This window comes from Mustela nigripes, chromosome 2 (assembly GCF_022355385.1).
Source record: "Mustela nigripes isolate SB6536 chromosome 2, MUSNIG.SB6536, whole genome shotgun sequence".
Taxonomy (NCBI): domain Eukaryota; kingdom Metazoa; phylum Chordata; class Mammalia; order Carnivora; family Mustelidae; genus Mustela; species Mustela nigripes.
In genome coordinates, this window is record NC_081558.1 from 192,293,905 (window position 1) to 192,316,483 (window position 22,579).

Below are 22,579 nucleotides of genomic sequence, written 5' to 3' on the forward strand. Positions count from 1 at the left end.
CAAATAATTCAAGTATTTTTTTAAGCAAATGCTTCCAATGCAAATAATTCAAACATTTGTTTGAGAAAACTATAGAAAGAAATGTCAATTTTCAGGTACTTTCCCTTCTCTGTTATTTTCTATGCTTTATAAAGCATCATAAGCAGGACTTGTTTTCATGATTACCTCCCAAGTAAGTAAACTTCCACCTGTGGATAATTACTAGCAGAGGACCATTGCATCTTAAAGCAAAGCAAAATAAGACATAAAACCAATGGCAATAAAACAAAACATGTCATCAAAAATGAGTTGGAGTAATAATTCCTAATAAGTAAAAAGGCAAGCAGGGGAATTATTTTCACAAGGATGAGAAATAAGCCAAGATTTTCCCCTTTTACCCTCTCAATTAAGCTGTAACATATACTCATGAAAAGGATAGTCCTGAATGTCCCAGAGGCACAAAAGAGGGTGGACCTACTTAGTTTATTTCTAAATTGTCAGCTCTTTTTTCCCCCTATTCTCTCAGTAAAATAAACTGTTTTGCTGAATAAGAGGGTTAAGAAAAGGCCTGAGTGAGTCACTCCAATTTGTTTCCACGTTCTGAACAGTCAGTAAAGAAATTTATTGCCTCATTAGGCATTTTGAGTAGATTTTTCTGGAAACCTGAGTGACGTAAGGTAGAAAAGTAACCTAGTCAGACGGTTTAAAAGCAGTCGCAGCTGAACTTGTTTTTGAAATTGCAAGTTGCCTGTTAGGCTAGAATGACATAGTGATTTGTTTCACGGAATGGTGCCAGGCAGTGGGGCCGGTTACAAGGAGGAAATTGTGTCTATTTTCAGCAAGTACTGAAAAATGCTGGAAGATGACAGAGGCCGAGATGCCTGGAGGAGGGCAGTGGTCTCAGAAATGAGATCCAGGGTGAGCTTCGTTTAGTGCACACAATGAAAATTGTGCCCTTGAGGCTGGATGGAAATCTTAACAGCCTACGGGGCACACATGGGATGTCTTGTTCTTCGCTGTCCCGCCTCTTTGTTTCGCTGATCTTTAGCTGAGTTCAAATACAGATACTTAACGCAGGGCCTCCCTCACACCAAGGCATCTGTAACCGCTCTACCTCTGGTCTGGTCCTAAGCGTCAAAGACTCGTCAGTGGTCAAGTGAGGGTAGCGCCTTTCCACACGCTCTGCACTTGTAATAACGTCCCCAAGTAAGAAAGGAACTTCTCTTTAACCTCTTTGAAAATGACGAAAAGTTGGCAGGAGCTGAGGTGCTATTTTTTTTTTTTTTTTGAACCAAAGAATGTCGAACTCACTTCAAAATGTAAACAACCCAGGAGGCAAAAACTCTAAAGGACAAATAATTTATTAATAAGTAGGACGCAGTGACTTGCTTGCCCAAACTAACTTTCTTTTCGTATGTTTGGCAGATAAAACACATTCGTCATGATCAGTCTGCACTATATCAAAAGAGAATTTGATAAATTAATCACAGCCAACCATAAAACAGAGAAGTTTTAGGGAATTTTCCAGATAAAAGGAGTGGAAATATTTGCTTCTCATAATGAAAAGAAATGGGTGCGTGTGTGTGCGTGCACGTAAATATGTATACATATGTACACGTGTCTATACACATAGTTTATATATATAATATATATATTTTATATGTATGTATATACTATATATGGCATCCTAACAAACATCCTATCCTTCCATTAAGTTGGAGAATAATGAAATAAGGGGAAAATAAAGGTTTAATCTGAACCTCCTCCTTTTCTTATTGGCCAAAGAAAAATTTCTCAGCACTGCTTCCTTTCTTACTACAAAAGACTCTAAATTTGGGAGAGATCTTGGAATATAAAAAGAACGAAATATTTTCTCCACCATCAAATCTTTCAACTCTCCCAACTGGCTGACAGCTTGTTACCAGTATTCTGTTGAACTTCTAGAGAATAGAATTGAAAGAGAGAAAAATAAATGGTAACAAGATGCTGAGAGGGACCCTGGAAGAAGAGACTTGGATTCTTGTCCCAGCTTTTCTGAACTCTTGGGACACAGTTTCCTCATCTGTGACATGTAAGATTTGGAGTGGATAGCTTGAAATTGCCCTTAAAGTTTTAAAAACCTGAGAACCTAACTTGGTGGTCTGGAGGAGATTAAAATCCACTTAAAACTTGAAGGAAGGGATTAAAAGCAACAAATTGGTTGGTTTCCTCATTACTCCCTTTCTAATTAACATTATAAAAGTTCCAGATCAGAGACCCTGCCAAATTTAAAGGTCTGCTATTTTACATATATATTCTTCTACATCCAATTATTTCTTCCTAAGAAAATATAAGATCAGTTATTTGTTAATGATTATTTGTTGACCATGATGTTCATTGAACTTCTCATGGGTAGTTCAATTCAACAAATATTTAATTAATGACTACTATGTGTTGGGCAGTGAGCAAAGCAATAGAAAATACCACTCCCACTCCCACCAACCCTCTCAAAAACATGACAAAATGACAAATAGGCCTTCGTTTAGGGAGCTTAGAGTGTGCCTGGTACATAATAGTTATTCAGCAAATATTTGTTTAATGATTGTATTGATATACAATCAATACAAGGAGACAGAGTATAGCATGATAAATGTGGAGAAAGAAATATATATATTTAAATATAACACATGTATAGCTATTCAGAAGGGTAGGAAAAGCTTTGCTTAGAGGAGTCATGGAAATATTTAGAGAGTAGTTGACATTTGAGCTGAGTAGGCTCTACAACAAATAAGATTTCAAATCACGTTTTTGACAGAAGTAGCACACTAGTTTAAGAAATGTTTGTGATTGTTGAACACAAGTCTTATGGGGAGTGGTCATAGGGCATAGGAAATGAGGACGGAAAGATGGTTGAAACAAAATTGCCAAGGCTTTTTATAATAGTGGGCTAAGTAGTTTCAACTTATTATGAGTACATAAGACTTCGTACTATAAATAAAGAGAAATAGATTGTTTTGTTTGTTTGTTTGTTTGTTATTTTGTAAGGAAAATTGTGAGAGTGTGCCCAGAGTCCCGAGTGCACATCTGAAGGGCTTCTCCAACTTTTGCACCCACGTTCCAACAAACAAATGAAGTCAGTCTTTACCTTCTAAAGTAATTCACTTTAGGGGCACCCGGGTGGCTCAGTCAGTTAAGCATCTGCCTCTAGCTCAGGTCATGATCCCAGGGTTTTGGGATTGAGCCCCCATAGAACTCCCTGCTCAGCGGGAAGTCTGCTTCTCCCTCTTCTTCTGTCCCTCCCCCTCACTCTGGTTCTCTCTTGCTTGTTCTGCTGTCTCTCAAATAAATAAATTTTTAAAAATCTTAAGGTAATTCACTTTCTGTAAGAAATGTATGGTGTTTAAACTATAACACTGAACACATTGAGCAGGTCTTTTCAAATGACACACCCATCTTCAACTTTCTGGAGATTCTGATATGTCTTCTGTCTTCTGAACCCCCCTCCCCCATTTTTTTTTTTTAGACTTGCAAATATACATATGGATTCCAGGTGCCATTCATATTCTGATACAAACTATAAGAGCACAGAAGTATAACCAATTGTATAAGCAAAAATAAAAATAATAACATTGAGAGCCAGGATATAGTAATATTGTGAGCTCTAGATCCTGACAGCAGAGTTAGATCTTAGTTTTGCTGCTAACTGTGACCTTGACCAAGGTACCTAAATTCTGTGGCTACGTTTTGGGGGTAATATTACCTTCTCTGCCAGAGTCGTCTTGAGGAGTAAGAGTTAATACAGAAGATGGCCTGACACAGAGTATGCCGTCCATAAATTGTTGCAGCTCCCGTTGCTCTTAATGTGTAATAGAAGAAGTCTGTATGATCTGTTTTTCCCATCCCATTTGATGTCTTCTTTCTGCCCCCATGAGTGCTGCTGCTTCTTTTGGGGATGATCTTAGTCCTTCTCAACCTCTTCTACAAGGAACACACATTCTTCTCTTTACCAAAATCATGTTTCAATAAGATTTAATACCTGAATCAAAATACACATTCAGATCTTCTCACATTAAATCACAGCTTCTTGGGACGCCTGGGTGGCTCAGTTGGTTGGACGACTGCCTTCGGCTCAGGTCATGATCCTGGAGTCTTGGGATCGAGTCCCGCATCAGGCTCCCAGCTCCATGGGGAGTCTGCTTCTCTCTCTGACCTTCTCCTCGTTCATGCTCTCTCTCACTGTCTCTCTCTCAAGTAAATAAATAAAAAATCTAAAAAAAAAAAATCACAGCTTCTTGTTCTCACCAGAAACCAATGCTTTTATTCTGTTTTCTTACTCATTTTTTTCTTAAAATGTTAACTATTCTTTCTATATCTGCTTCTTACCCATGCATTCATTCAAGGACTGTTTCCTCAGGTATCTCTTTTAGTTTAGCAGTTCAAGAACTATCAAGTCATTCCCTTATCTCAACACACACCCCAATTTGAAAAAAAAATCACTTTATTAATACTTCTTCATAGATCTTATTTTTATAAGACTTAATTAATCTTTATATGTCTTTTCTACGTTTCATTAAGATTTATGCTTCCTTTTTAACTTGTGAAGACAAGATTAAGGTTTGGTTAAGTTAGAGGTGTTAGAGCTTGCCTTAGAACATGAAGTCCCAGACTGGACTGAATGTTTTGGAAACTACCTGGTCTTCTACTGACCAGAAAGACTTGTTTAGGAAGCCACTGCCTCTTTTACTATGATGGTTTTCTCTACCATCAACTCTGACAGTGGTTTGTTTTCAGACTTATTTTATTATGTATAAAATAAATCTAAAAAAATGATTTAGAAGGGAAATCACTATTCTTTTTTTTTTTTTTAAGATTTTATTTATGTATTTGTCAGAGAGAGAGAGTGCACAAGCAGGCGAAGTGGCAGGGAGAGGCAGAGAGAGAAGCAGGCTCCCTGCTGAGCAAGGAGCCCGATGTGGGACTCGATCCCAGGACACTGGGATCATGACCTGAGCCAAAGGCATCGGCTTAACCCACTGAGCCACCCAGGTGCCCGGGAAATCACTATTCTTGATATTAGACTAAATTTAACAGCGATCCAGGATTTTACAATCAGAGTAAAAAACTGGTCAAAAAAATCTGTGATGGATTTATTAATTGATTTTATTGCACTGTCAAGGTCAATTGAATTGAAATATGATGAGTATTAGTATCACATAAAACAATGAGGTTTTTTTGGTCTCTCTCCTTCAGTAAAAACAAGCAGCCCAGGATATTTTGCATTAATACAAGAAAGCTAGATTAATATTATTAATTATATAGCATTTATATGTTGCAATTGTTCATCTTAACTGAGCTTTCAATATGCTTTCATTTTATTCAGTGAAAGTGAATTTTGTTTATCTGAGCTATTCAGAAGTGAATAACATTCCAGGCTTGGGTAGACCCTGAGGCACTCTGGTCTTACATTGCTCCGAATTAAAAAAAAAAAAAAAAAAAATCAGACTAGTTAAATCATCTTTAAAACAGATGGGCTATGGGATGATAATAGATTTTCTACACACCAAAACCAGAAAGACTAGCCTAGTACCTTCGATAGGGTAAAATTGTAAGCAGAAAGGAAAATAAATAAAACAGCATGTCTGGAGGCCCTTCTTTGACTGCATCTCTCTCCATGAAAAATGTTGCAGGTAAATAAAATATGTTCTTACTGAATAATAAGTATAATATGCAATTTATTGTCATTACAAGGAATTTTTATTGTATCTGAAGAATTCCACAGGGAGACATTACAAATTTATTATAGTGTTTTTAGTTAGTGATCTGCTCTGCTTCTCAGGCCATTCTCATTTTATGCAGTATTAAACTTAAAATATGTGTTTCTGGTTCACGCCTGGTCCAAATTCTGTATATAATAGCTGGAGAGCGTTTTCCTTGCCTTGTTGGTCATTTCTTAAAAGCCCGATATAATTTATTTGAGTAAAGTAGAGTGATACTCTTTACAAAGCAAAAGGTCAGTTTAAAGTTGAATGAAGGTTACATTTTTATTTGTAATGATTGAAAGAAACTTACACTTCCAATAGAAAGGGCTTTATAGTTATAATATTAATAATCAAGTTTGATAGGAATATCACCATTCTCCTTTAGAAAAGTGGTTTCTTTTGGATTTTCATTGACTTTGCAGGACATCCCTCTTTTGTCCCTTGGAATTCACAATCTAGGCCTCAACTTACATTTTTACTTCTTTTGTGTATAATCACCTTTTCACATAAGACCTTCCTTCCACCCAGGCTCATCTTTCTAGTTATATGAATTTCATGACATAATTTTTTTGCTTTTCCTTTTACTTATACTTTCATATAAACCTTTTACTTCTCCAAATACCTTTTCTAACTGCTTCAATTTTTTACTTTCTCCAAACACTATGTTCCATTTTTTTTTCCTGTCCTATAGGTCCATGAAAATCCTCCCTTTTCTATAAAACCTTTTCTACAGGTAGAAATCTTTTTCTTTCCAATAAGATTGTACATCACCTGTCTTGAACCGATTACATCTGTGGGTATGACAGAAAGGGAGTATATATCTGTTGAACGACCCTCATTTCCCATGGATTCTGCTAGATGTTCTCCATTATATGTCTCATTTAATTCACATAACAACCAAGGCATGGGGAGCTATCCTGCATGTCATACAGATGAAGAAACTAGGGTCTGATGAATCTCAGTTACTTTCACAAAGTCTTTCTTGTAGAAAGCAACAGAGAGCATAGATTCAAACCTCTCTCTCTTTTTGCACCAAAACCTGTGTTTTTTGCCCTCAGGTGTCTTTCCCTATATGTGAGTCTGTTTTATTGTCTCATCCCACTAACAGCAAGAGTTCTATCATGAGAATTTTCATTGTTTTAGGGAGCACTCACATAGTTAGCCTCATAATGGGCCTCATTTCTGCATTTAGGAGTTTTCGTGGAACTCAGATGCAAAGTTGTCCTTTATACTTTTCAACTTATACTCATTAAAGCAATGCATATGTTCATAATTGGAAATTTTATGTTTTCCTGACAGCAAAAAGAAAAGAAAATACGTGAATAATGGAGGTACTTTCAGAAAATCTTGCTGTGTTTTCAAATTGGTCATGAACGTAAAAGAGTTTCTTATATTTTCCAAGTTTAACTTTTATTTTTTGTGTTTTGTTCTGTGCGTGGTTGATAATATGTCTCAGTTTATACAGTTTTGTGTTCTATATAAGACTGAGACCGTTTTTCTCAAATCTTCTGAAGCTTCATTGGGGAAAAAAAATCTCCAAAAAGTGCATGGACTTTGAACAAACTTAGTCACGCTTAAGAAGGTCAGTGTTTAATACATTACCTTGAGTTTGGTATCATTTAAAAAACAAGAGAATTTTAAAAAACATTAAATGAAATAATATGTTTGAATACAATTTTCAGACATATCCTACTTCTGTGTAGAGGGAGCAAATTACAAAGGAAGTCTTTACGGAGCCCATAAATATCTAAGGAACTTGTAGAACTACAGACCAGCAACTCATACGGTGCTCTGTAAATACTGTCCATCAATTGTTTAGCATTTTATTCTAAGCCAAACTCCTAAATAAGTTGAATAGAAAAAAGCTTTAGGTGATTGGATAATATTTCCGTATAAGGTCATAAATCTCTCTTGAAAATGTGTTATGAGTCAAGCAGGACCTGTCCAATATTATTCATGCTAAAGGAAAACTTATGCTGAGTATTCTGTCAGCTACTGCATATTAATTGTGTAAGATGAAGGCAAGAGCTAAGAAAATTCAAACAGAAAACAGAAGGCCTCGTTCTTGGTGTCATGGGATTTGCTCTGTAACAAAGAACCCAAGGCATTGACTTAAACAGAGATACACATGCACACATCACATCTCAAGATAGCATAACTGCTGGGGCCCCTCGGTGGCTTAGTTGGTTAAGTGTCTGTCTTCGGCTCAGGTCAAGATCTCAGGGTTCTGGGATAGAGCCCCGAGTCGGGCTTCCTCTCCCTCTGCTGCTCCCCTTGCTTGTGCTCTCTCTTTGTCAAATAAATAAGTAAAATATTAAAAAAAAAAAAATAGCATAACTGCCAGCAGAGGCACAGATGAGTTCAGTAGATACTGCCATGGCCATCTAGCATGTTACCAAGGAGGTACCATTTGAGCAGAGGCTTCAAGGACGTGCAGAGTTTTGTTAGGTAGAAAGCTGGTGGCACAACAATTTGGATGGGAAGAAGAATGTAAATCAATTTGCAGAACTGGCTTAGTCAAGAAATGCTTGCAAGAAACATCAGATTGACTAAAATGGAAGCTTTGTTCCAATAAACACAATCTTGTCTTCTTTGTATTTATATTTTCTTACCTTGCATCTCAGTTGACCACTGTTTTTGACTAGTACTACCATGTTTAATATCTCTGCACTTTTATCAGATGTAAGATGTAAGCTTTGAAGTCTTGGACACAAGTGACCCAATCCTTTGAGGGTCTGACCACTCAACAGGATACACTGATCTCAGCTGCTAGATAGTTGATCACTTTGCTCACCAGGAAACATCATCCCATGAAGCCATGTCCTAACAGCACCAAAATCTTCAGCTTCTTGAGAAGCTAAACCAGGAGTGTTATGGTTCACTTCTACACATTCTCCAGCTGTGCCTGACCAGCTTGATTTATCATTTCTTTCATGGTGAACAGAAATATTCTCAGAAATTCTTTTTTTCCTTTGAGCTACCAAGATTTTTGGCCTGCCTTTTTGTTGGCCGTTTCCTGAAGGGGATTGGAGTATCTGACCATTTTAAACCACTTTTCTGAGAACCAGTACATCCTAAAAATGGTCCGAGGCTTGTCCTTTGATTATCTATAGGGATCACCTTTAGAAGAGTTGCACAAGAGACCAGATTGAAACAGGAATCTGTCAGGTTCCCTGTTGCATGTTTTTAATTCACACCCCCCCATGGCTACATCCAACAGAGGTGACCTGAATTTTCTCTTTGATGTTGCATACCATGAATTCCCATAGCAGGTCAGGGACAAAGGGAGAATTTTAAAGCTTTTATTTCTAACATTGCCTTAGCAGATACTGACTAATTGTATCCCAGGAACATGCTCCTGATTTTAGAATCATAAACATCAGTAGGACTGAGATGCTTGCAGAGTGATACAGTGACTTTGATTCCTCTTGGGTGGTCAAAACACAGCATGTGTGATATTTTTACAAACTATGGTTCACAGAGCACATAGTTCTAGAGCATTTTGTTTTCATTATGTTCGTGTCAATGGAAACAGTTGTGCTTCCTGATGTCTTACTGAGATGGCCTTTTTGGTAATTTTAGGCTACTTTCCCAAGGATACTGCATGTTGCCTGACCCTTATTCCTGAGGAAATAAGTAGGACTTGGACTGACTTGTGGATAATGTACTTTCTTTAAGAATGGCAGAAGGGAAAACATCAGACTAGGATGTGCTCCAGAAATAATAATGGAGAATCTCATCCTGTTTTGTAAACTCTTTGTACTTTGCTCTTTGTGTGATTTGTGGGAATATTGTTTTTTAAAGGACCATTATACTTCGGAAGATATTATGTTGCATTAAACTTGTTTTAGAGTGAAGAAAGAAAAATAAGATGTTATTAACGAGTTCATAAAAATTGGCTTTAGTATACCTAGGAAGTTTTGTGTGTGTGCTTATTCTGAATTTACAAGTCAACATTTTTTCTCTCTAGCAGCTTTATTTGGAGTGCCCATGGTGATATAAAGATGAGAATGAACAATACCAAGCTATGCTTTAGTTGAAGAAATTTCAGTGTTCTGGAAATAAGGTAAAAATAAAATATAGATACCTTTAGGTCTCCACATTCCCTTTGTTTAAAAAAAATTAAATCAAGTTTGTTCTACAGATTCCTTCAAGAAGATATTTACCACCAAATTCAATAATAGCTTGTTTACAAACACCTCATCTAATGCCTCAGTTTTTGGGTTTTTTTTTTTTTTTTTTTTGGTTTGGAAAGCATTATGTTTTCTAAAGAATAAATTTATTCATTCACTTAGTGAAATCATATTGGTGATATTATCTACTTTTATGCAGTATTTTGAAGAAAAAGAGGATATATGCCTATTTGATTTGACTTGCATAATTCTAAACAAAGGAAAGAGGATTAGGTTAGGTGAGTACCCTGTTTCTGTTTTATTTTCACCACATAAAAATATGCCCACACCCTTAGATTGCAAATTAGTTTAAAAGTTAAGTATCCAGAGAAATAAACCCTTTGGCACACGTGCAGGGAGGCATCACTTTCAACTTCTTTAATTTGTATTTTTCTTTTGCATTGTTAAGTAACATTCATATTTCTGGGTCATGATTCATCAACTTAGATCTCATTGATTGATTCCTATTGCTAGAGATGAAGGACTAAACTTTCTTAAAACCCCCACTTCCTTTACTTTATTCTTCCATGATAGCTATGTCACATTTTAGTTTAAATCTCTATCGGGGTTTTTAACTGTTATGACTATTCAAGTCATGTTTGCTATGGAGCCTGGGGATAGGGCACGATAAAAAAATTTTTGTAGAACTTCTCTTTTTCTTGAATTAGCACATGCTTGATTTATTTTTCTTTTTTGCTCCATTTCTTTTTCTCCCTTTCTTATTCTCTCCCTCTCTCTTCTTTCCTTTCTTTCTTATTTTGCAAAGTCTTCCCTCAAAGCTCCAAAATTTTTATAAAATGCTTCTCTTTAATTTTTTGCATAGGCGAGTTGGTCAGAATCTAGCTCCTTTCTCTCTCTCTCTTTTTCTCTTGAAGAACTACATGCTGGAACCCTCTCTTCTCCCACTTTGATCTTGTCTGGTTGCTCTCTAAAGCACCCTATAAAAAGATGTCATTCAGAGGTATTTTTAGATGTCATCCTAAAAATGTTTATTTTCATTTTATGACGTTATAGCCTCTTATTTCTAGAAATTATATCCTCATTTTACTTATTTACTTCTTCCCTTGCCCCTCTTTTGGCTGAAACTCATATTCTAGTAATGCTTTTGAGAAGGGTTCTACAGATGATAAATATTTTATAAACTTCCATGTTGAGAGATGTTTTTATTCTACTTGATACTTGATTCAATCTTTGGGAATAGAATAAGAGCTTTAAAATATTTTTCACTCAGAAATAGGAGCATTTTCCCATCACCTTCCAGCTTCCAAAGCTATTATTGAAAGACCACTATCAGTTTGGTCCTGATCTTGGGTATAAATCTAATTTCTCCACTAATAAGCTTTTGAGATCTTCTCTGTATTTCTGGTGTCATTTATCAGAATATGTCTTAGAGTGGGTTTTTCTTCATCCCTTGTCTTGGGACACTTGATAGTTTCTTTCAGTCTGGAGACTCATACTATCAGTTATGAGAAATTTTCTAGTTTTTTGTCCCTAATAATTTCTTTACTACCATTTTCTCTCATCTCCATTTCTTGAATTGCCATTTGCGGAGTGTTGGATTATCTTTATTGATGATCTATTTGAATAAAATCTTTTCTCTCCTCTATTTGTCTTTTTGAACTTACTCCACTTTATCTTCTAATACTTTTACTAAAATCTGACATTTTTGTTCATATGTTTAACTAACGTTACCCTTTTTATTCTCTGCTTTTTTCTTTTATATTTTATTTTATCCTGTCTTGTTTCCTCAAGGCAATATCTTTTTTCATATTTGGGGACATTGTTATTATTTCTTTGAAATTGTATTTTTCTCACTGCGTATTCTCTATTTCCCTGCAATTCTTTTCTTTCCCTTATATTGTTTCCTCTTTCTTCCCTGATGGATCTTTGGTGATGATTTTTGACTTCCCAACCATATTTTGAAGGAGACACTAAAAACCTAAATGGAATTTTGTGCACAGGAGAGACGCTTGTCAGGCTTTGGGCTCACTTCTGATCCCCTGGGCTAACAGTTGCTGTTTTGGAGCACAGGACATATTAACATCTGTAGCTGAGGGTTTTTTGTTTTTTTTTTTTCCCTCTGTGGGAGTTATTTACTCAAGAGAAAAATTCTTAATCTTCTATTGGAGGATATGAACACCGTGGGGTTTAGCTAGGGAAGATAGAGGTATCATAGTTCTTAATGTACCCAGACTTTCATGTAACCTTTCAGCTTTTAGCACCACATTCTTTGCTGCCTTTTGTATTATAGATTAGGGTCATTCTAGTTCAGTTTCTCTAGATACCATTTCTTTCCTTTAGAAATGAGTCCCCTGACCCCTTTTTAGTGGATGTACAGTCATAGGTAGGTATCTGTTTCTCTTAAAGTCTTTCAGTCTCTCTCTTTTCAAATCCTGGCCTCAACCTTACCTTTGACAATACCCAAATGTTCCAGTATCTGGGACTGTTCTTGTGGGTATGCTTGTTACTTTTAATTATTATCTCCTACTTACACAGTTGTCTTTCTTCTCTTCTGTTAAATTAAATGCCACTATTCCACATACTTTTTGTCTTTAATTTAGAGATACAAAAGTCTCTAGTTTAAGAACATATTTGAATTTGTGTGGTAAGCTGATAATGACTCTCAAAAGTTTGTCAATGTCCTCATTTCCAAGTCTGTGAATGTTACCTTATTTGGAAAAATGGTCTTTACAGATATAATTAAGGATTTTGAGATGTGGAGATTATCCTGGGTTATCCGGGTAGGCCTTAACTGCCATCACAATCATTTTTATAAAAAGAGACAAAAGGAGGAGATTTGACACACACAGAGGAGAGGATGATAGAAAATTGGAAGCAGAGATCAGAGTAATGTGGCTTCAGGCCAGGGAATGCCAGAAAATACAGGAGCCACCAGAAACTAGAAGAAGCAAGGAACAGGATTCTTCTGCAGAATCTCCATAGAAAGCTAGGCCCTGCCGAAAGGCTTTATTTCAGCCAAGTGAAACTGATGGTGAAATTTTGGTCCCCTGAACTGTAAATAAATTAATTTCTGTTGTTTTAAGCCACCATGTTTGTAGAAATTTGTTACAACAGCTGCAGTAAACATGTTGTTCATATTAGAGTTTCTTTTTCTCCTTTATGCTTTGTGATAAATTTTAAAAGGAGAAAGAGAGAGAAAGATACATATTTCACCTTCTTGACACTGGAATCATTTAAATCTTTGACTTAGGATAGTTTTATTTTCATAATTCTATATCCTATAATTAGAATGCTCAGTATGGGAGGTACTGGAGCTTTCCCAGATAAGGAATTTTAATAATGTCTTCATTTATTTTTCTCCTCTTCTTATTATGTAGTATCTCCTGTCAAACAGATATTACATACTTCCCTCTCTTTCCTTTCTATTTTCTTTCTTTCCTTTCTTTTTCCAAAAATCTATTGATTATTTACTTAGTGTTAGGCATTTGAGAATATAGACTGATAAAGCTGTTTTACTGTCTTCCATGACTTCACTATCTATTGATATAGAAAAGGAACAAAAATAACATTTAATTAATACAAACCATAAAACGAGAAGCAGAAATAAAATCAATAACTAAAATACAATACTGTAAGTGCTAAATTAAATGTATGAACAAAACACTGAGGTGTCCCAGACATATAGGGAATAGTTCTGTTTGACAGAGACTCAGAGGATTTATGAAGTAGAATCTGAACAAGGTCTTAGGGGATGGGTTGGATTTTTATGAAGAACTAAATAAGGAAAAGCATTTTATGCAAAGAAGACTGCCTTTATGGAAGGCATATACAAGTTAAAGAGCATGGATTGCTTTGGCATGGCAAGATATTCAATAGGCTTGGAACATAGATTAAAAAGTAGGGGAGTATATGGCCATGAAACTCTAAAGGTTGGACTCAAATTATGATGAACTTTTTTTTTTTTTTTTGCTTGCAGTAAGGAATTTCTATATTTTAAATCGAAGTATTCCTATTATTTCACTCATCTGTGGAATTTAAGAAACAAAACAAATGAACAAAGAAAAAAAGAGACAAAAAACAGTTTCTTAAACTGATGGTAGCAAAAGGGGCGGATGCTGGAGCATAGAGAAGGGGCTAAGAGATACAAAACTCCAGTTGCAAAACAAGTAAGTCATGGAGGGGAAGGTACAACATAGGGTGTGTAATCAATGAGATTGTAATAACATTGGTGGTATATGGGAACTACATTTATTATAGTGAGCATTGAATAATGTATAGAATTGATGAATCATTTCATTGTACATTTGAAACTAATATAACACTGTATTTTAAAAGGAGATGTAAGATACAGACACACACAGTAAAATATTATTCAGCTATAAAAAAGAATGGGATTTTGACATTTGCAACAACATGGCTGGACGTAGAAGGTATAATGCTAAGTGAAATAAGGAGTTTAGATTTTTATTATTTTGGAAAAGGGGGAAATGGGCTTTAAGCAGGAAATTGGCATGGTTCATTAGGAATAAAGCCGGCAGCCTTTGAGTTCCACACTGATGAAGAGAAGCTGAGAGATGAACTACAAGTTTCTTGTAAGAGACCAGGTGTGCAGTAGATGACAACAACCTGAGTCAAAGCAGAGGTCATGGGACAGAGATAAAAGAACTGGATCAAGAGATGGTTATGAAACAAAATTTGCAGAGTGATGGAATTTCTACCATTAAGTAGAAATGGTAAGTACAAAGATAGCAGTCACAGAGCGCAACTAGATGCTGGGGGAGAGGAACCAAATTGGGTCTGGGAAGGGCAGAGGACATGACACCAAAACTGATTATTTGAAGAAAGAGGGAACAAGTTATATGAAGAAGAGGATCATGGAAACAGACTGTAGCAGCAAGCTTTCTAAATACTAGAAGCAATCTGAAAAAAATGACTTGGATGTGAGAAACAGATTGGCTGCTGGACAAGTGACATGCAAGTGCTGGTGTAGAAAATCTAGTTGGATGTGACATATAAAGAAATCAGTGAGTGGAAACCTCTGGTGAATTTTCCTCATCCTTTCTTTCCTAAGTGTTCATTTTTACATTTCTACCAATTGTTATGCCTGGAACAGTTTTTGTCCAGTGCCTATACTTTCTTCCTTCTAAAATACCATCAGAGCTTCTATCTGTCAGGACAACCATCCCAATTTCATGTTCTTGGGAGAAATTTGTATAGATTTGTACTTGCTAAATAATTCTATGCAATTGCTTTATCCATTTATAAATAGTCCATCATTTATAAATTCATCACACATTTAGCCAGTAACAAGGAACAGCCAGCCAAGACACTATGGCTTCCATTGGAATTCAAGTACACCAATATATTCTCTTATTTGACAAGTGTTAAGAAAACAACAACACCTTGTAGTAGATCTTCCTAGTTCTCGGCTCTTACAGGTTATCTTGCAATATTTGACTAGTTCTTCTGAAGCTTTGTTCTAGGGAACACGAAAAGAATAAACTTCGTAAAGTGTAACTGGTGTAGTATATCCCAGAGCTTTTTGGATCAGATATTTACATAACTTTTTGAGCACATGCCATAGTTAGAATCAATTTCCTTTCCTTAAAAGTTTCAGAGCTTATCAATTTAGCCAAAAATTGGGGGACAAAAATGACAAACATGATAACAATTCCCCAATCTAATTAAATAGCAGTTAGGATCTGAAAACCAAGTCTTCATTGAAATTTTTTGAACTGGAATCACAGAACGTTTTCTGCCTTTGTGTTTAATATGCTCTTCTAATTGGAAGTTTAGTTTTGATCATTGGGATACAGGCTCAAAGAGCTCAGGAATGTACTATGTTGCCTATGGCTAACTCTTTCAGATTATATAACTTGATAGTCTAAATGTTAACGTCAGAGTTTTGCAGTTTAACAAGAGTTTTAGAGCTGGTGGTATAGAATATTCTTTTATATTCAGCGCCGTTGATCTTGGTAGGTTTATCTTTCTTGGCAATATCCTCTGACCCAGAATTCCCTCTGGCTAGTCCCAAATATCCTAATCTAAAGCCTGACAGTGGTTTTAAAGAGATGAATATAATTTTTCACGTGTTCCATATTTCATTTTTGTTAAGAATTTCCAGACAGAGTATTTCATCTCTATTAGAAGTCGTGTCTTGATACTCTAGGGATTTGGGGCACCAAACTCTCCAAGGAAGAGGAGGAAGGCACAAGGTGGGTTATAGGGAAAGATAACTTCAGGTGGAGGCCTTTTCACATTCCTCAAGCTATAGCATGCAGCTTGGTCTCCGCTATATGCTTGCGAGAGGCCTGTTTTATCTCAGAGATCTTCCTCCATAGGTGCCAAATGGAATCCAACTCTAGTTCTTGCCCAAACTCTGCCACCCTCTGTGAGCCTTACTATATGAGTGGACATGTGCCTAATGCTTCTAAACTCTTTTCCTTGACTGAGTTTGTTACCACTCTATATTCCTAGGGTGTTTCTGGGGCTCAGGCAGATTTAACTACCAACAGCTAGAGCAGTGACTCAACTAGATGAAAACCATGGACAGTGAGGGCACATGGGAACTTCTCAGTATCCCGTGTGTGATTAAAGACAATTCAGATAAAAGGTCTCCAGTTTAGCCTTGGCCTTACAGAAGATCCTCCCACAGGCAGCTCAACACTTGCCCCTTCTATAAATTCCCATAGGATCAGGCCCCAGTTGTTACCTCTTACTATGCAGGACACACACCCATCCTAATTTGATCCAATTTATGACTTTTTTGTGTGCATAATTTGTAAAGTTCTTTATTTTCTTCAGTCTTAACCAGACCCATACTTTCTGAGCATTCTAGAACCCTCAACCGCATCTACTGTCATCTCCAGTCCAGTAAGTCTATTCATCTTCTACAGCCTCTGCTATGGCTTTAGAAACGTTTGTCAGAGCCAGTTACACACATGCATTTTCTATCACCCCTTCAAGGAGTCCTATTCTTAGTTTGCTTCCGAGCTGTCATTCTATTCATTCATTTATTTTCTCAGATTGTTCCAGTTCATCTCTCTGCCTGCCTGTCTGTCTGTCTCTTTCTGGATTTGTCCGTCTCTGTTCTCTCTTTTCTCTCTCCCTCTACCCCAACCCTCACTTTTTTTTTTTTTTAATCTCCATATTTTACTTCCTTGCTCTGTGGGTCTTCGTTTTAATACTATATTTAAATGACAGCACCCAGACTGCCTTTATATATTTGTTGAAACAACAAGAGTTGTTGAACGAGGTACTTTCAGACAACCTGGGCTCTTGTTCCTGGAGCAGATTTTGCTTTTATATTCCGATATTTTGTTCAACTATCACTTTTCCTTAATGACCCATTTGGGTAGCGAATTCTCTGCATTTTCTTTTCCTTCTTTCCTCCCTCCCTCTCTTCCTTCCTTCCTCTTTCCTTTTCTTTTCAAACAACCTCACTCAACTCCCTACTTGCTTACTCATTTTGCTTCACATATCCTAAACTATAGTAACTTTTTTTTCTTGTTTTCCTGCTGCTGCTCCAACCCACTGGGAACCACACAGACTGGGAGGGTCTCAGACATGAGTTATTTTAGATGGTAGGGGAAGATCTAATTAAGGGTCAAAGTAGTAGATGCTGGGGGAGGGCGATTGTCACTGAGTGAAAGACAGGACTGTCGCCATATGCTCTCAAAGGAGGAAAGAAAGGTTTTGTGCATACTTGAGCATGTTTTTTCACGTAGTTTTAAATTTTTCCTCTAGATCTAAGGACCAAGTTAGCTGTGAAATCAGAGGGAATGGGAAAATTTTCGATTAATTACAAAAGGAGACTCATTCCAACTACTGACTAGATTTGAGAGAGTAAATAATCCAAACTAAATTGAAAGTTTCAAGATTTATGGTCAAGAGAATGCTGGAATTAAGACGATAGTAATGCCTGCGTCTAATTTTATTTAATGATTACTTCCCTTTTATAAATGAACTACGGCTAAATTATAAATAACTTAGAAAGAAAATAAAGAAATAAAATAATACAGGGTTCTGCCTGAGATGACAGTTGTTATTGACATTGGGACACTGATCCTTTTACTATATGTAGAAATGTTATAAAATTTGAATTATATATTAACTGGAGTTCGTTTTACTCCTCCCTGGTTTTCCTGATGTTCACATCTCACACATGCTTAAAATAATCATTTTATTTTATGTATTTTTCATTTTTTATTTCAGTATAGTTGACACGAAGTTATATTAGTTTCAGGTGTACAACTTAGTGATCTGACAAGTTGATCCATTATGCTATGTTTACCACAAGTGTGATTTATGTTTACATGCCTTTTATTCCGATGACTTATTCTTTCCGTAACTGGACTCCTGCATCTCCCTCTCCCCTTCACCCACTTTGCCCACCTCCACCACTCCTCTCTAGCAACTATCAGTCTGTTCTTTGTGTTTATAGGTCTGATTTTGCTTTGTGTTTAAATGGATACATAAAATACCATATCATAAAAATAGATATACTCTTATTTTCAATTTTGTAAGCACTTATAAACAGCTTTGTACAAAGCTGTTGCACAGTTTCACGTAGGACTTTCTTACTAAAGAGTCTTGACTTTCCTACAAAAGAATCTTTGATACAATACATACTTGATACAGTATTATTGGGAATTCTGACCCACTTCTGAGACTTTTCACAGGTAGATGCCTCTCTGGAAGTGTTTTCTCTCATATGTTATCATGTTGGACCCTTACATTGTATTTTAGATTATTGCTCAAATGTTATTACACCAGAGAGACATTTCCCTGATAATGCCATATCCCCCACTCCATAATTGCTCATTATTTCTTTACCCTGCATTATTTTTCATCTTAGTATTCAGTAGTACCTAATATGTTATGTTTGTTTTGTTGTCTCTCTCCGCATCCTAGAATCTATGGTAAATGAGACCAGAAATCCAATCTATTTTGTCAAACAAAACAGTGCCTCAAATAGTTATTGGCACATAGTAAGCGATTCATAAATATTTGTTCAATAAACAGATAAACAAAAAGGAAAAAAAAGTAAGAATCTTGGTACCTATAAACTAGTTTCTTTCCAGAAAGCTCGTTCCAAGTGAAATGTTCAGAAGGACAGAATAATTCACTTTGAACAATAATTTTAATATTTTCAAATAATAGGAAAATCTTATGCTAAGTCTCAGGGTTGGTTCAGTTTTCATTTCTTTCTTTGAATTATCTGTGTCTCTTCTTTATATTTTTCACTAATATATTTCTTTAAAATCATGTACAAGAGTTTATATGCAATGTGTTGAAATTTTTTACATTTTTATAGTCATTTTCTTATGTTTTATGACATCATAGACAAAATATGTGTGGAACAGTATATTCCAAGATTTCTTCCCCTGAGCTCACCTACACTGTTGCTATAGACTTCACACTTGTCTCCTTATTTAAGTGCTATCCATGTCACTCGTGATTTTTCAGTGTCATTTCTTATCCTTGCTTCATTTTTTTTCTTTATCCATGTGACTCTCTTTTCTTTTTAAAAGTACATATTTCCTTTTTATTTTAGGCCATTTCTTCCTTCTTGTCTTATAATATAGGGTCATGTCTTTGTGGATTCGATTTAAAATGCCTGTTCTCAGGGCACCTAAGTAGCTCAGTCAGTTGAGCATCTGATTCTTGGTCTCAGGTCAGGTTGTGATCTCCGAGTTGTGAGTTTAATCCCTATTTTGGGCTCCATACTGGATCTCTTACTACTTAAAAAATAAAAATGAACATGAAAATAAAAATAAAATAAAATGTCTATTCTCACTTATTTTAATAGATGATACATTCAGTTACTGCTCTCCTTTTGACAATCTTTTCCCATTTTCTCTGTTGTAGTTTTATATAGGCCCTCACTTCATATTTGTTTTCTCCTTCCTCAACCCCAAACCAGCCTAGATCTAGATCCAACGTAATGTGTATGACCAGATGACACCTGTTGTTTTCTTACTATCCACTTCTTGCCAGTTAAAACCTATTTATGCTGATTAAATACCCTTCCTGGTATACCCAGGTGGGTGACATCTTGTTGTGTAGACCTCCCAGCTCAACACTAGGAAGCAGATGTGCAGTCTAACTTTCTTCTCTAAAGGAACGTGGTCTCCTGTGTCTCCAAACTTGTTTTACAAACAGGAAAAGCTATCCTTTCTATTATGTGTTTCTTCCCATCATCTTCCTACTGTGGCTACCATCTACATTGCTTTAACTAAATCTGGGGAGATAAAATGTGTCTCATGCCAGTCCTCTCTCTTCCTTCCTATTTTTAATACTAATGACAAAACAGAAAGAGATGGTACTATGAAGATACTACTCACGTATCTAGAGAAACAGTACCTTCAACTGATAACCAGTGATATCATGGCACTCCAAGGTTTTAGTGGAATGGGTCAATGGATCTGTATTAGTCAACCAAGAAATGTTGAAATACTTTCTTGACTTTCAAATGAATGAGATTAATCTGTCTATGGGTATAGACCACTGGTTGTTTTTTCTTAGTCCAATAACACTAACTTTAGAGGGAAGGTAAAGAAATTGCCTTGATTAATTTTAGTTTTCAGAATTATTGTATGATGTGTTTGTCTCTGTAGGTGTTTTAACAGGAAGTGTGCTAAAAACAATTTATGATGGCAGAATGCTAATTAGATGTCTTGAAAACTAGAAGTTTGATAGCAATGTTTTTTAAGACTTATTTTGGTTTGTCTGTTTTTCCATCTCAAGTGACTATCTTCCAAAGCATTGCAGACGATTAGGGAAAAATACATAGGCGCAGAGTAAAATTACTGTGGGAAATGTCAGCACCACATAATAAGTGGCTTTTTGTTGGTATTATGTAATCCTTAGAAATTACGTCTTTATAACTTAATATAGAACTATTACAGCCTATCACTTCAAATGGCTTTTTAATTAATTGAAACATAAAAAACACATGACAGAATTTTAGTGGTAAAGTTACCTAAGCTATTGAAATACCTTATTTTTTTAATTGTTCGTAATCATACACACACACACACACACACACACACACACATATTTACTTTTAAAGATTTTATTTATTTATTTGCCAGAGACAGAGAGAAAGAAAGAGTGAGCACATAAGCAGGGGGAGCAGTAGGCAGAGGGAGAAGCAGACTCCCTGCTGAGCAAGAAGCCCTATGCGGGACTCAATTCTAGGACCTTGGGATCATGACCCGAGCTGAAGGCAGACAGTTAACCAACTGAACCACCCAGGCGTCCTGCTATTGAAATATTTTAGATGAATTTAGCAAAAGTTATCTTCTGTGTTTGACTAAATCACCTTGACATCTAGAGTAACAGACTTCTCCCACATAAAATGAAGATGGAAAATAAGTCAGTTCAAGTTGGCAAACTGTTTTTCAATAGCATCTTAGTAGGTATCTTTTCAATATAAGATACCACACTTTGGCAAAGGGGATTATTATTACCATAAGGTGTGTGTAATTCAGAAATATCTGTAGTTGTTTTACTCAACTGACCATTAAAAAAAAAAAAATGTTATCTGCTGTGACATCAGCAAAGTTCTTTCAAATACTGGTGTATATTTTGTGTTTTAAGTAGGTTATTGGTGACCTTTCTGCATTTACCTGCACGTCCTCTGTTTTGTGTATGTAGAAGTTCTCTTACAAGAGGTAAAATCCTTGAGGTGTATGATCGTTGACTTCTGACTAACTTTGGGGAGTTAGTGGTTAGTCTTGAATCAAGGCAACAAAAAACTGAAGCTTGTTCTTTAGAACAGATAAAAATGGAACACAGAATTACAGAATGGCATTGAGTCAAAGACATTTCTAAAGATGCAGTATCTTTCAAGAAATCATTAGAATTCTTCATATTCTATGTATCTGTTGGCTATAGGGCCCCAAAATCTTTTGAATAATGCTTGTTTTCAAAATATAAATGGGCACCACTGAATCACTAGATGGTATCAAGTCATTATTATAATTATTATTAAACTTTTTTTCAGTTGTTATTACATGGGAAGAATTTGTAGGGAATATTCGATTTTCTTTATAGAAATACAGTTGCCATATAACATATTAGTTTCTGCTGTATAACATATTGATTCAATCTTTGCATTAACTTATTTTATTTTTTATACTTACTTAGAGGCAATGTCAGCCTCCATTTCCAAATCTGTCATTGACTGCTATTGTGCATGGGAGAAAGTGGAAACCCCTCATTTCTTCACTAGCTCCCATAAGTGATTTTAACACTCTAATTGTTTGTTACTACAGTTTTCTAAAATGACCCTACACCCCGGATAGTATTCTCTGATCCTGTTTCTTTCACCTGCCTTATTCATTCTAGAGCTTTTTGGTTTGTTTATTAAAGCCAAACAATGTCCGGTTTGAAGATAATTCAGTTGACCAAGTAAAGGTTAATGAGATGGAGATACTATGTTCAGCATCCATTTGGAATTCTGTCGTTCCTATATGGTGTGGCACCAGATGAAGCTTTGGGGTGTCACCAAGTAAATAGGGAGAGAAAATGTGGGTGTGCCAAATCCATCTTTGAATAATGGCTATTTTGTGCATGGGGGGCAGTTATCTAACATAATCACTAGAAAGCCCGTGCTCCTTAATTGAATTGTAGTATTCAATAGCATGAATTTGATTTGAGATAAAATGCCCTGATATTCCAGTGTCATTAACTCATTGATAATGATGGTGGCTATTATTTTTG